The sequence below is a fragment of the Prosopis cineraria genome, unplaced genomic scaffold (genome assembly GCF_029017545.1).
Source record: "Prosopis cineraria cultivar Desert tree isolate PC_DT_omini unplaced genomic scaffold, ASM2901754v1 PC12, whole genome shotgun sequence".
Taxonomy (NCBI): Eukaryota; Viridiplantae; Streptophyta; class Magnoliopsida; order Fabales; family Fabaceae; genus Prosopis; species Prosopis cineraria.
In genome coordinates this window covers 25,997,800-26,013,121 of record NW_026555343.1, presented here as the reverse complement: position 1 = coordinate 26,013,121, position 15,322 = coordinate 25,997,800, and the positions used below count along the sequence as shown (strand labels likewise).

At 30.8% G+C, this 15,322-nt stretch overlaps 1 pseudogene; it reads left to right on the top strand.

Moving 5' to 3' along the window:
• The first annotated feature begins 11,290 nt into the window (after positions 1-11,290).
• Positions 11,291-12,292, top strand: LOC129287442 (dirigent protein 10-like; annotated as a pseudogene).
• The last annotated feature ends 3,030 nt before the right edge of the window (positions 12,293-15,322 follow it).

The window sequence follows — 15,322 nt, the reverse complement described above, 5'->3', positions numbered from 1 at the left end:
TATATGTGTATATTATATTATATTTATTTAATTTCATATATCATATACATATATATATATATAAACATGAATATAAATAATTCAAAAATATACATATGTATATATATAAAATTACATTTTGAATTTTATATTTCATATAAATACATATAGAAATATTTATCAAATAAATATTCAAATGTGTATATATATATATATATATAAAATTTGTTTATCCCAAAAAAGCATTACATTCATTAAATCTAGACATATTCTAGATTCAATAAACTTGAACATTATAACTCGAATTGGGCTCTTTTTATGTGTGACCTTGTAGGTCCATATGAAATTAACAGTAGGCTAGTTACACTACTAGTCCACAAGTTACAGGTGGCCTCTAGCAAGATATTGTAATTACCTAATTCATATGGAGATCGATGATTTAATGTAACCTATCATGTAACCAAATCACATCCCTTTTGTCATACGATACTTCGATTAAGTGTGAGATATGTAATTGTCATTCTCCTTTATCTAACTATTGTTTTCTCGATCTTTGAGTAGACTGATTATAATAATAGAAAAACTCTTTTTATTGTAGTATGGTAATACATTTTCTTAGTCTTGCTCATCGAGAGGCTCAGAAATATCTCTCAATTAACATGAAGGACAAATTCCATCTTGACCACTCATATTCCTCGTAAAGTCTCCAAGTTCGAACTATAAAGTCTCATCTCAACTCGTGCTTTATCATTCCATATCACACAATCAACAAATCAAAATCAAAGTAATAGCCCTTTATTTGTTTTCAAATTGCGGGATTTCGATTTCTTAAAATATATATTCAAATAAGAGGGCTAACAGAAGTGTAACACAATCAAATAACTTAAAAAGCCACAATTTTATAACCTTGAAAAAAGGGCATTGCGCTACGGCGTGTAACACATGTGCCACGGCATGTGGCACAGAACCACATGCTCTGTTTCTGACTGTGTCATGTGCCATGACAAGCATATCATGCACCACGGTGCACCTATCTGAAATTCTGTTGTCATTTTGACAACCAACATGAAGAACTTTCGATATACGCCATTTTCACATCCAATGTTCGATTGAACTGATTCAAGTGCCCACATGAAGCTTACGACGTGTACTAGCTAATAGAATAAGTTTTGACTCGATTTGAAGGTTCGATCTAAAATTAGACACTTAGGTGTAAAAAATCACTTTTTCTTTCAAAAACTTACATCCTAAGTGCTCAATTCTCACTCCTTGTCCCATTAGACCACTTTGGGCCTTGAATTAAGTCCAAAAGGACCTCATATATCTGATTAATATCATCCATATCAAATATCACATCAATAGCCTATTTTGGCCTCTCAAAGCTGCATTACACACTTGTGGTTTTATATGAGAAAAACACATGTACACATATTCATATATACAATTAGACTTATTCCACTTTCAACCCTTTGACTCTTACATATGGAGCTCCGCCTCATCATATGATTAGGAATCACAAATATACTTGACTCTTTCAAATGGGGTTCCACCTCACTATTTGTGTCAAATTCTCATTTCACCATAAAAAACACATTTAATTACAATCAACACATATATATACACCAGTGGAACAAGTTACAACATCATACACTTACATATCTCACATTTAGGCCTACCCACATACCCTCTACTAAAACACCCTCGACACAATGCAATACCATATATATATATATATATATTCAAGCAGGATTCATAACACTACTCACTTTCTCATGTTCACATACATATATGCATCCTAATTGGCAACTTAACTCAATGACAACTTCATATATTCATTTCAACTCAAAGGTAGTTATACTACTACCTATCGAGGCTACTCTTTCCTCGCTTCCTTTCTCAGCCTTCTTAAGCTCTCTTCACTTATGTTCAAAAGTAATGAAGTGAGACATATGTCTCAATAACTCAGAGGTAACCCCAATTACCAGTTAGTAAGCAAAATCATAAACAAGCGATAAAGTAGCATGAGTAATGATAAAAGTAATAACATATGCACTTATAGGAATTCATTCTCATCAATCTCGTTATGCTCATGCAATGCAATCCTAATTCCCCCCGGTAGAGTAAACTTTATACCCAGACCAGGCCCTCTAATCATAAGGAATAGGGCCCATCATACCATTGCTTAAACCAAGTTATATTCATAAGGGTGCTCTTTTAGGTCCGTCATGGCAAAGTCAAGCTTTATGCTCTTGATCATCAGGACTCCCTGGCCTTATATAAAGTAGGACCACAGCCCCTTACTCTAGTCTAGGGTAATCTTGTGGATTATTCAATATCCTAGATCTATATCCTAATGGAGTCAAGCTCTATGCTCTAGATCATTAGAATTTCTTCTCCTAGGTCTGTCTTCAGTGAATAATGTCCCAACAATAAACAATTAAACATGAATAAAAAGGAAAGTTTGAAATAATTATGTAATTTAAATAGACAAAAATTTTCATAAAATTTTAATAAACTTCAAAATCAAATGGCTCTATAAAATTTTAAATAAAATCTTAAACCATTGCACTATCATAACAAATGTTATTATCACTTGATTTCAAGAAAGCACATAAATGAAATAAATGTTTGTAAAAATTTACTAAATAAAAACTAATGGAATATAAAATCACCAAATAATCAAATTCACAATTTTAGGGACTTATCAAAACAATAAACAAACATGGATATACAGTCTATGAGGGTAAATAACTGAACACGGCTTATGCCACGAATACAAACATGGACACACAGTCCACGAGGATAAGTAACCAAACGCAGCCGAAACCATGAAACAAATGTAGACACACAGTCCACAAAAGTAATGCTAACCAAATGTGGCTTGAAGCCATGAAACAAATATGAGTACAATGCTCATGAATAACCATCCCTCTATTCCATGTGCGTTGGCCATCACACAAGGCTAGCACCTCCTAAAAGCACCCTGCTAGCTAGGTGTATTATGGCGCTCCAAGGGCTAACGGAACTACCATTAGCAACTAGTGTTCTGTATAAAGTTCCTTTTTAAATCCACTTTCAAACATGCGAGAAAATTATCACTTTCAAATATGATTTCTCTTCCCAGCATCAAATTCGCATGAAACATGTAAAACATCAATCTTTCTAAATATGAAAATTGATAATTAATATTTCATAAATTATTCACTAATTTTCATAGTTGGCTTTACCAAATAACATATTACTAAAATTTGTAAAAGCATTTTTGTCAATCCAAAAAGTATAAGTCATGACTCTAAGAAGTAAAACAATTTAATTAACAAAAGTAGATAATGCAAAAGAAATTTATATAAATATCTGTAAATTATTAAAATTAATATTTTCATAAAGAAAATCTTTTAACATATAAATTGATTGGGACGTTATCTACTTACCTGTCAAATTCCAAAATTCAAAAAGTCACTCGTTTTCAACTTTTACCAAATTCTTCCCAACATCCTATATAAAGATAAAAACTTTTTAATGGCCTATACTTGAATCAAACTAGATACCTTTCAAAAATCAACTCAACCAACATTTAACAATAACAACTTTAGAGTTCTATGACAGTAGTTTACACATAAAACTTTCCTCATAGTTTTCAACCTTAGCTAATCACTTGACTAAAATACAATCTCCTCTTAGGCTTTTTGTCAAGCATATAGGGTACAACTTCTCTAAGCCATTCACTAAAACTTCCTAATTCTCAAACTTTACTCAATAATTTCCAAACATCAATATCTAGATTTATCATTTTTTAAAACTTAACATCCATCAAAATCAAGTTTAAGTTCAAAGAAAACCAACTCTGAATTCTTCTTCTTAAGGTAACCAAATCAATCAAGCAAAATTACCTATCAAAGATGAGCTCTATCAATATAGAGAATTTTCCCTAATTTCCAAAAGGTAAAATCTTCTTATCTGGTTACAAAAGCTCCATTAACACTAGGATTATAAATAAGATAAAAGAAACTTGGTTAAACATGATGTGGTGGGAGCAACCTTATTAATTGAAGTTTATCTATCTTATTAGTACCTAAATGCTTTAATCAAAATGTTACATTAATTAAACCATCCCACTGCCTAACACTGAACGGTGTATGCTGATAGTAAATGAACCAATAGACTACTCCTTTTTTTTAAATTACAATTAACACAACTCAAGAAAACCAATCAAATCAAGCTTCCAAAGTTCCATGCCTTCAACAGATAAATCCATCTTTAACTCCAAAAATATTACATCCTCATCCCCACATTGCTCATGGCAATCAAGAAAGGAGGAAGAAAAATTTCAATGTTTCAACCCATAACACAAGTATTCAGCAACAGGGAAGTAAAGGATCAAAGTTTATTACCTCAAACCATCAACAACACAAACAAGAAGTAAATCATGATAAAGAATAGAGGAGAGCAAAAATCTAGACCCACTTAAGCAACTACACATGTGAAGGAACACAGACGACGTCGACAAGGAGATGAGAAAGAATCTTCAATGCTGATTCTGGCCGACGCTCCAGTGTTGTCACTCCTAGTAGAGCAACAAAGAAGAAATAAAGATTCGATACTTCTTGCAACTACACACACTTGACGGCGGTACTTGAACAAGGAAGAAGAAGAGCGATGTCACAGGGGAAATCAGAAAGACTAACAGATCGAACATTTTACACCCATGAACTAGCTCCCACTACACAAAATAAAGGAACATGCTACACAACTCTGATAGAGGAGAAGAAAGAACAGCCGATGATGGAGAGCAGAGGGAAGAGTAATGTGAACAAAGGAGGAAGATTAGAGAGTCCAATGACTCAACCCACTATGGCCGACGAAAGTGAATGGAGAGGAGAACGACAGATGAACTGATGGCAATGGGAGGCACAAAGTGTGACAAGAAAGAGGAGATGAGTAGTGATGAAAAATCACAAACCTTCTCCATCTAAGCTCTATGAAGTCAATTGAATCAAAGAGAAGAAGAGAAGAAAATGAAATATAAAGCTTATGGAAAAAATTACAGAAAAATATCCCCATCAAATTTTATTATTATTATAATGTTTTTATACTAATAGGCAAGGGCACATTCAGTAGTTTTTCCATATGAAAATAAAACTAACATATTTGACTTAAAAAAGATTTAAACTCTAAATTTTCATATAAGTAATCAGTATAAATTCAACTAGCCCTCTATATTCTCATTTGTCATGAAATTAAAATAATTAAATAAATATTAATTGGGAGAGAATTCATTTAATTTAAAATTTTATGTCATTACACTCTTACTAGACCAACATTCCTTGTTGGTAAAATTTTTTCAAGATTAATACAAATACAATTAAAACACATTATTATATATATTTTAAATTTTTTTCACTTAAAATTCCTAAGTTATTACAATACAGTTATCATAGTAAACATATAATTAGTATGATAACAAAAGAGAAATTCTATAAATAAAAAATTTTATAATACAATGATTGACTCTAAAGCATAATTTCCAACTACATGCACAAGTACAGAATATAATTTTAACTACACAATTTTCACCATATTTTGTCCAAAAGCTATGGTAATATAAGATCTAGTGGCAAAAATGTAACTAAGGTTAAAAATGTAGCATTTATGGTGACAGATATACAATCCAACTATCGCCATAAATGATTTCACATGACATTAAATAAGTTAATTAATTAAAATAAATTATTTACTCAACTTTTAAATTTAAATTATTAAGGTATATAAAATTGTATTCAAATAGACATATTTATGGCCACATGCATATGGGAGGACTATAGCTATAAATATGTCTAAACACATTTATGGTGATAGGTCACAGTGTGGCCTGTTGCCACTTGTCCCCATAAGTGTGGCAATATTATTGCTATTATTATTAATACTAATTTTTATTAATACAAATATAATAAATAAATATGTTTGAAGTCATGCATATTTATTATGGCTAAATTTAGAACATACTTATGACGATAGGCATGAATGGCGTTGTTGCCATAGGTGTCTGAATTCAAGAATATTTAATATGTCTGAATATCAGACATAATTATTAAATAAGTACTAATTAAAATTAGTATTAATAATTTTAAATATTTAAATCTTAATTGTGTCTCAATTCAGACATATTAAATATGTCTGAATTCAAACATATTTATTTATTAATTATTACTAATAATTAACTTATTTAATTTTTATAAATATTTAAATATATAAATTTTTAATATGTCTAAATTCAGGCATATTTATTATGCCTGAATTTAGACATCTATGGCGACAGGCGCCACTCACGTCTATTACTGTAAGTGTATTTGAAGACACTTATGGTGATAGGCATGAGTATCACCTGTTGCTATAGTAGTTTGATTTCAAACATATTTAATATGTCTAAATATCAAACATAATTATTAAATGAGTGTTAATTAATATTACTATTAATAATTTTAAATATTTAAATCTTAATTGTGTTTAAATTCAGACATAGTTATTTATTAAATTAACATTAATAATTACATTATTTAATATTTAAATAGAGTGTGGTTATTGTGTGATGATTTTTATGTATGAAATCATCACTCAAAATATTATTCATTCATTTGATAACATAATAATTTATTAATAATGATTTATATTATGAAGCTTGCCGTATATTTAAATTATTACTCACACGTACATTATTATTGAATTTGTAGCATATCAAAAGTTTACAACTATATTCTAAACATGAGTTGAGACATAAATATAATATTTGGTATATATTTTTCTTAGAATTAACAGGGTTAGGGTAGAAACTTTATAGATATTTTTTTTTTGAAATGTAGATTTTTAGTTATTATATTTGTATTATATATATTTATATTGGTTTTTGGAGCTGATATTTATATATTAATACAGGTTTTGTAAGTAAAGGATATATATAGTAATAAGTGAATCTATAAAAAAAAATATAGTATTTACAGCCACAATCATTAACATAATTGTAATAAAAGACCATTTATGACGACAGGCTCTTCTTACATCCATTAAGCATTTTTCGTCACAGGTGAAACTTGGACCCATCATGGTGAAAGATACTATTTTTCATCATAGGTGAACCCGAGACCTTTGACAAAAATATAATCTTTCTTCACAGGTAAAGCTTAGACGTGATGAAAGATGCTATTTATTGTCATAGGAGAGTTAGGACCTATGGCAAAAAATAATATCTTTCACCACAATTTTATCATGACCTGTAGCAAAAAATGTCTATTTACTATTACACATTTTTTTACTACACATCATATTTTGTCATTAAAAATATATTTTAACTGTAGTGAAAAATACTTCTTGGATGCACTTTAGAACAAATAATCCAAGCTCTGCCCTTCTATTCTGGAGAAGGTATCGTAACATCCAATTGTTTGTCGTTGCTCTTATTCTGGAGAAGGTATCTTTTCATCGTCTTTTGTTTACATTTGTCGCTATTTCATTGTTTGGTCACGTTTTTTCCTCTTCTAAGTGCTCAGTTTTTTGCAAGCACGAATGGAGGTCGTGCTAGCCCAAGATGAGTTCAGCGGACTTGCCTCTCTCCCTTCTCTCGGCTTACTCTCCTCCTACCCTTCCATGGTCTCTCTCAGCTTCCACAGTGTTCGGCCACTTCTAATAGTTCTGGGAACTTAGTTGCATGAGTGTCAAGTGGTTATGTGCTAGAAGGTTTCCACATATGAGGTGTGCTGAATCTTTTTCGTCCTATTGGTGGAATTTCATGTGCAAATTTTGTCGAAACCCTAGCTGCTTGAATTTAATTTTTGTTTGGCACATCAATGAATCTCAGTTTAATTGGATGTATGGGTTTGATTGCTTGCGTTCCTGCAAACATATTCAACGTGTTTAATTGTTTTTTATCCTATGTTTCAACCAAGTACATAAACCAAGTTTAAATGAGAAGTTTTAATTTGATGATCTATCTGATCCATAAATATCAACCTAATTCTCTGCTTGGTTTAGCTTCCACGTGCATGTATGAGTATGTAGAAGGTATTTAATTGTGCTTTTGCTGAGTGCTAAAGATCACCTCAAGAGTCTCATTCTATCTAGAAGGTTTGCTTCTACATACTCTGTCCATCATAGAGCCAAGTCATATGAATGTGAATAATGATGGTGCAGAGAAGGATGTTAATGGTGGTGGAGACGTGAGGTTGAAGATGAGGCTTCCTAAGTCTGAGGCTGAGAAGCTTGTAAGATAACTAAAAGATGAAGCTGAAGATGCACAGAAGATTATGAGTCTGTTCATGGAGAAAATTGGTAGTAGCAGAAGCAAAGAAGCAGAGACTAGCATGAAGGCAAGTGAGGTATATTTCTTAAAGACGACATATATAATGTTTTTGGTTCTGATTCTGTCTTGTCTCTTGTCCTCTTTCTTTTTGCGGTTGTTTTGTTGTACCGTGTCTATTATTTTGACTCTCAGAACTTTTGAAAGTACGGCAAAAAGAACGAGGTTAATGATCTGAAGTTAGATATATTATTTGAAGCAAAAAGTGATGACCAATTTGAAGAATCTGAAATTTAGTGTCTGCTAAAAGTTACATAAAGTTAATATTCAGGTTCTTTCATTTCTCTACACACTCACATTTTGGCTAAGTACAGATTTCGAGTTTTTCTAAATGCATACGTTATTATATCAAAATAAAACGTGAACTATATCTATAATTGTGGGTTCACGTGAACTGAGAAGCGTGTTTTTTATTGGTGCATATCTTTCATAACACCCAGAATCAGGTGGTAAGGTGAGTCTGTGAGTAAATGATTATGATAAATCAAAAATATATTTAAATATGAAGGGACAAAGCTGACCTGAAAAACAGAGTAATATTGCATAGCAGGTAAGACCATCCATTATTTTCAAAACAGAGGAGCAAGATGGACCCACTACAAGAATAAAAATATTAAACTTAGTATACTGAATTATAATTTTCCACACAATTTAATTATAATTAAGTCGCTGAGTGTTTTAAAATAGGCTAAAGTACCATACATTTGGTCTTTCAGCTTTTATATGTTAACAATGAGCAGACACGCATGTTGCTGATAAGTGCTACTTACGTTCATTTAAAACTATTCTACTCTTTGAACCAGAAAGTATTTGCTGAGACACCTTTGTTTTGTTTTCGTTTTTTCTGAGAAGGGATTAATATGTTTTTGTATTTAAAGTCACAATCACATACTCTTTCCCCTCTTCTAGGTAGAACTTTACCAACATGTTCTTGCCAAGGCTCTAACTTATTACTTTGAAGCAAAGTTGCTTCTGTTTGATTTAACTAACTTTTCATTAATGAAGGTAAGTGTGAGCATTTTTTTCTGTCATTCCTAGCTTTCTCCAAGAACATGTTCACATTCAAACCAGGAAAAGGTTACTGTTCATAGTATAGGATTTGTAAGATTTCAAGTTTACCCCTTTAAATTTAAACCATTATTTTTTAAGAAAAAGATTATAATAGTAACTAGAAAGGCTATTTATATCATATAATTCGTTAAAAAAAAAAATTGTACACCTGTAAGTGGAGATTGGGTGGTGTTGTACTGGAGCAGAAGGAGCGTGGAGATGGCCAACAAATCTTAAAAAGATAATCTTTCTGAGTGCACTATGGCTACCTACGTGTATAGGTGGGCTTAATCAAACAGAATGGGCCTAAGCCACTGACTTCCTCCTCCCTGGTAATGAATAGAAATTTTCGCTGTTTAATTTAACTTAATTTTTTTGTTTTTGTGGCGTGGAGGTGGGGTTGAACAAGGATAGGACTTAGGAGGGCCCATTGTTAGTGAATTCCGAGAGATTTCATTGTAATGTTTCAACAGTCATTTGTTTGTTTGTTTGCTTAATCCAAATATTTTTTTTATGTGGTATGAATTATGATATTCTCCATCATCCTAATTTTGTCCTATATTTCTGGATCCTTTTATTCAAAATTGCATATAGACATTTACTTGTTTGACATATTAACTTAAGCTAATCAAACTAGTTTATTGTGTTGTGTTCATGGAAATGATAAACTTGTTTTTCAAACACTTTGATATATTTACTTCCTCTTTATTTTGTTGTATTTATGGGATGCATCTTGTTTTCTTTTTCTTGGCTTTAGTTATTGGTGGTTGTTTACTATTTTTTTATCATAAAATATCTCTTTATTGGTAAAAAATTACTTTTTAATTAATTATTATTTTTATCCACATATTTTTGATGATATAAGAAATTTCTTTTTGAATTGGAATTTATCTTTAAATCACTTTCAATACAAAAAAAATACCCCTATGTATTTCTTCAAGAAATGCTAGACTTTTTATTTTACTTTTTTTTATAAAATGTAATGTAGAAATTAAAGTGAACTTTTTATGTCATTTTTTTTAAAGCAATGTGAAAAGAGTCATCCACGTCACATTAAAAAGTGATGTGGATGATCAAACTTTTCATGTCCCATCTTATTATGTCCCTTGATAATGATGTGAAAAAAACTTAAAAAGTGATGTTAAAAGTGTTTTTTATAATTATATTGCTTTGTTGGTCTGATGTTATAATAATATTATTATAAATAAATTGACTTAGGTCATGGAAATATTTTTTGCTAATTAAATTGATGGTGTTAGAGGAAAGGAAATTAGAGTTAAAGGATTAAAAATTTTTAGTAATGTTAAATGACCAAAATTTGAAGTCTAATGTAATTAAATTAAATCAAAGAACTCAAACTATAATTTTACTTACATATCCTATTTGCTATCATTCATCAAAATTTAAATTTAAATTATGCTTATATATTTGTCAATATTAATTAATTGTTTACCACGATAATGAGGGATATCAGGCCATGGCTTTTATTTAGAGAAAAATAATTATAATTTTTATATTTTCTACTTAAATCATATAAAACTTAAGTTAATTACATATATAAAAATATATGAGTTCTATGAGTATGAATTAGCATATAATTTTTACCATTTAACATTATATACGCTTGAAGGTTCTGGAATTTTGATTGGAATGGTTGTAATAATTGATGGAAAATGGAAATATCCGTTGACCACTAGTACATGTTAAAATTTAATCCTCTAATTCCATCCTCTAATATATATTTTAATTTATAAATGTAATACGTTTTGTTAGTCTGTTTCGTTCTAACTAAAATGAATCAGAAAATTAAATGTAATTAATTAGTTGGTCAACTACTTCTATCATATCTACTCCATCAATTCATGCTATAAAATACCTATCCTTCTGTCATTCACATCATCGAAACACATCCTCGAACTCATAAACTCAAGTTCTCATCATCGATCATTCTCTAACACTCATGGCTCGCCTTGAGTTTAACATTTCTCTTTCACTCAAGACCATAACTTCTGTATTTATTTTCTTCCTTGTGACGATCTCTCCCATCGAGTCAGCTCGAATCCTTACTGATTCAGAAGAACCTTCAGATTCTGCTGCTGACGCCCCTATTCAACCAGTGACTAACACCGGCGTGGATGAGGAACACCACCCACTCACATTCTTCATGCACGACATCCTCGGTGGGTCGAACCCGACGGCGAGAGCCGTCACCGGAGTGGTGACCAACCCGGCCGTGAATGCTCAAGTCGCCTTCGCCAAGCCCAACGGAGCAAACATCCCTCTCAACAGCGGCCTCCCTCAGAACAACAACAATGGCGGATTCCTCAACAACAACAACCTTCCCTTCCTTACTGGCCTCGGTGGCAACCCCGGAAATGTCATCAACAACAACAACGTCGGCGGTGGAGCTGGTTTTCCGGTGACAAATACGAACCTCCTGCCAGCTGGGATGACCCTCCAGAAGCTAATGTTCGGGACAATGACAGTTTTTGACGATGAATTAACAGAAGGACACGAGTTAGGGTCAGGTTTGGTTGGAAAGCACAAGGGTTTTATATAGCGAGTGCCATTGATGGGACCTCACAAGTGTTGGCTTTCACGGCCATGTTTGAAGAGAATAGATACGGTGATAGTATAAGCTTTCTTGGAGTGCACTGACTTCAAGTGTCGGAGTCTCAACTTGCCGTAATTGGAGGCACTGGGAAGTATCTTAATGCAAAGGGCTTTGCCATTGCTAAGACCTTTCCTGTTACTAACAATGACCAGCATGCCACTGATGGGGCTGAGACTCTGCTTCAGCTCACTGTTTATTTTACTTACTAGATCATTCTAATGTTCTTTTCTCATCATGTCAACAGCTTGTTCGTGATTTGATATTTCATGTTTCAACGTTATATATATATATATATATATATATAATATACACTTTTGTCCCGATTTTCATATATATATATATAACATATATATATTCCCTCAGGTTCTCACTAGTGCAAAACATAAATTTAACTACGTATTTTTTGCCATAGTTGGTCCAAAAACTGTGGTGATAAAAGATCAATGGCAAATTATGTAAATTAGTTAAAAATGTATCATTTATGGGGACAAACTTAATATTCAACTATCATCATAAATGATTTCACTATAAAAAAAAATTAACTTTCAACAACAACAAAGGTCATTTTTAAAAGTTTTTAGTGATAACAAAAAGTCATTATAATATCGCGAGCTTTTGTCATTAATTCTATTTATGGTGACAAAAAAATTAATTTTGATGATAGTTGTTACAATTTGTAAAATAAAAATATAAATTGGTGACACAGCGACAAGAGGCGTGTGGTGAGGGCAACACGTAGCAGGTAATGTGGCACCTCGTGAGAGTGAGAGGGGAACATGGTGCCACATGAGTAGATAAACTAGTATCACTTTTAAGCGGTAACTATCTTTTTGAGGCAACAAATTTTCCTTTGTTGAAAATATTGAATCAATGGCGACAAAGGTTGTTACAAAAAGGAAAATTTGTTGCCTCAAAAAGATAGTTACCGCTTAAAAGTGATACTAGTTTATCTACTCATGTGGCACCATGTTCCCCTCTCACTCTCACGAGGTGCCACATTACCTGCTACGTGTTGCCCTCACCACACGCCTCTTGTCGCTGTGTCACCAATTTATATTTTTATTTTACAAATTGTCCCCTCTATGATTCAAACTCATGACCTCTTTTTTTTTTATATCCCACCATTTTGCCACTAAATTTGAATGAATCTACAGTTTATTATTGTATAATTAAATATATATTATTAAACTAAATAAATACACATATATCTTAAATATTAAATATTATAAACTATTATTACTATCATTAAATACTTCAATTTAATTCTTTTAATTTACTAAAATTATAGATTGCATTATTTATTTTGTCTAGAGTAAACTATAAGTATAATTGATACAATATTATTTATATATATATATATATATATATTTTGCTTCTTGAGGTTATTGTGTTATTTATTTTAATATTCATATTTATAGTTATAATATAAAATATTTAAGAATAAATAATAAAAATATAGATGATTATACATTAAATCATAATTATTGATTTTTCTCGCTAGTTTAATTAAAATTTTATTTTTACTTTTAATGAACAATAATTTTAAGTAATGTAATTTTCTTGTTTTTACATTACATTTTAGTTTTTAAATTATTTTTCATTTTTAAATTATACTTTTATAAAAAATTATACACTATATTATCTTTGTTTTTATATTTTTGTAGCAAGATAGCACTAAAAAAAAATCATATACCATCACATACAAAGATATATTTCATATATTGTAAAAATTAAAAGTAGAATTTTATAATATTTCATTTCTCTTCTTTTCATCTTCCTCCTCCCTACCATTAGTTATCGAATTAAGAACGTCTAAACTAACATCAAATTCAAATTTGTCAGTATTAAGTGTAGAATTTGAATTGAAAAATTAGATTAGATAAAATATCATTCTATGAATGAATAAATTTAATTATCACATATCTAATTATTATAAACAAGTAGTGCTATTGTTTAAAATATTAATTTAATCATAAAACATTTGAAAATAGAAACTCTTTACCACATTATATGCATTCCAAATTAAAATATCAAACAATAGGTTTTTGAATGAATTTATTACTTAATATAGGAGTATGCATTAGTCAATTTAGTTAGACTCAGTATTTATTGAAAAATACTAATGAACCAAACTGGCCTAAATAGTTGGACAAAATCAAATTGAACATTACAAGTTATTCTAATATATTTTACTAGAATCAAGAAAAATTTTAAAACCCATTAACTCTTTAAAAAACTTAATAAGTTTTTAACTTTTTATTATATAAACATATTAATATTGTATTTATCTCTCTCATCAACATTTAATAGAGAAAAAAAATTTTTTAATAAAAAAATTATGACATGCATCATGTCTTATTAACAAGACTATAGATGTACCAACAATTTCATACACAAACAAGAAAGGGTAAAGGTGCAAATTTGGTCACCAACTATTTTTCTATGAGCATTAGGCAGCATATACTATTAGGTAATGTGAAATAAATCCTCAACTTTCAAAAATAGGGCATCTAGTACCTCATTGTAAATTTCACTCGATGGATGTTATGTGGGGCCCCTAAATGAAATGTGGCACTCCACAACAACATGTATAAGGTGTAAATTTAGTCATAAATTATTTTTCAAAGAGCATTGGGTAGCCTCTACTATAAAAAATAGACCATCCAACAGCTTCCCATTAATTTTGACTAAATATTGTTTATTTTCAAACTTATGATATCCACAATGTATCAATCTCTTCAATCTTCTTGCTTTTACTCTCAGTATCTGCTCGAGAAGATGTTCAAAGAGTTTTTATCTAATGACATTCACAAGAATGATGCCAATAAAGTAAAAGAAATAATTTGTGGCTAAATTAAGCTACAATCAAGCTTCCCCCACACACAGTAAAATTCAACTTCTACTTCATTAGCATTGTCCTTATGAATGTCTTCAAATAAGAATTCTTTGAACCTTTTTTTCTTAAATTAAGACTGAGAACAAAGGCAAGAAGACTAGAGAGATTAACACATTATGGGTCTCATAATTATAAAAATAAACAGTGTTTGGGCAAAATTGATGGAAAATGTATTGGATGGTCCATTTTTTATAATAAAGGTTATCTAATGCTCCTCAAAGGCTAAACTTGCACCTTTACATATGCTGAGGTGGAGTGCCATGTATCATTTATGGGCCCCATATATATCCATTGAGCGAAATTAATAGTGGGCTACTAGATGCTCCATTTTTAAAAGTTGAGGATTTATTTCACACAACCTAATAGTATAAGCTACCTAGTGCTTTTAAAAAAATAGTTGGTGGCTAAATCTGTACCTTTACCCAACAAGAAACCA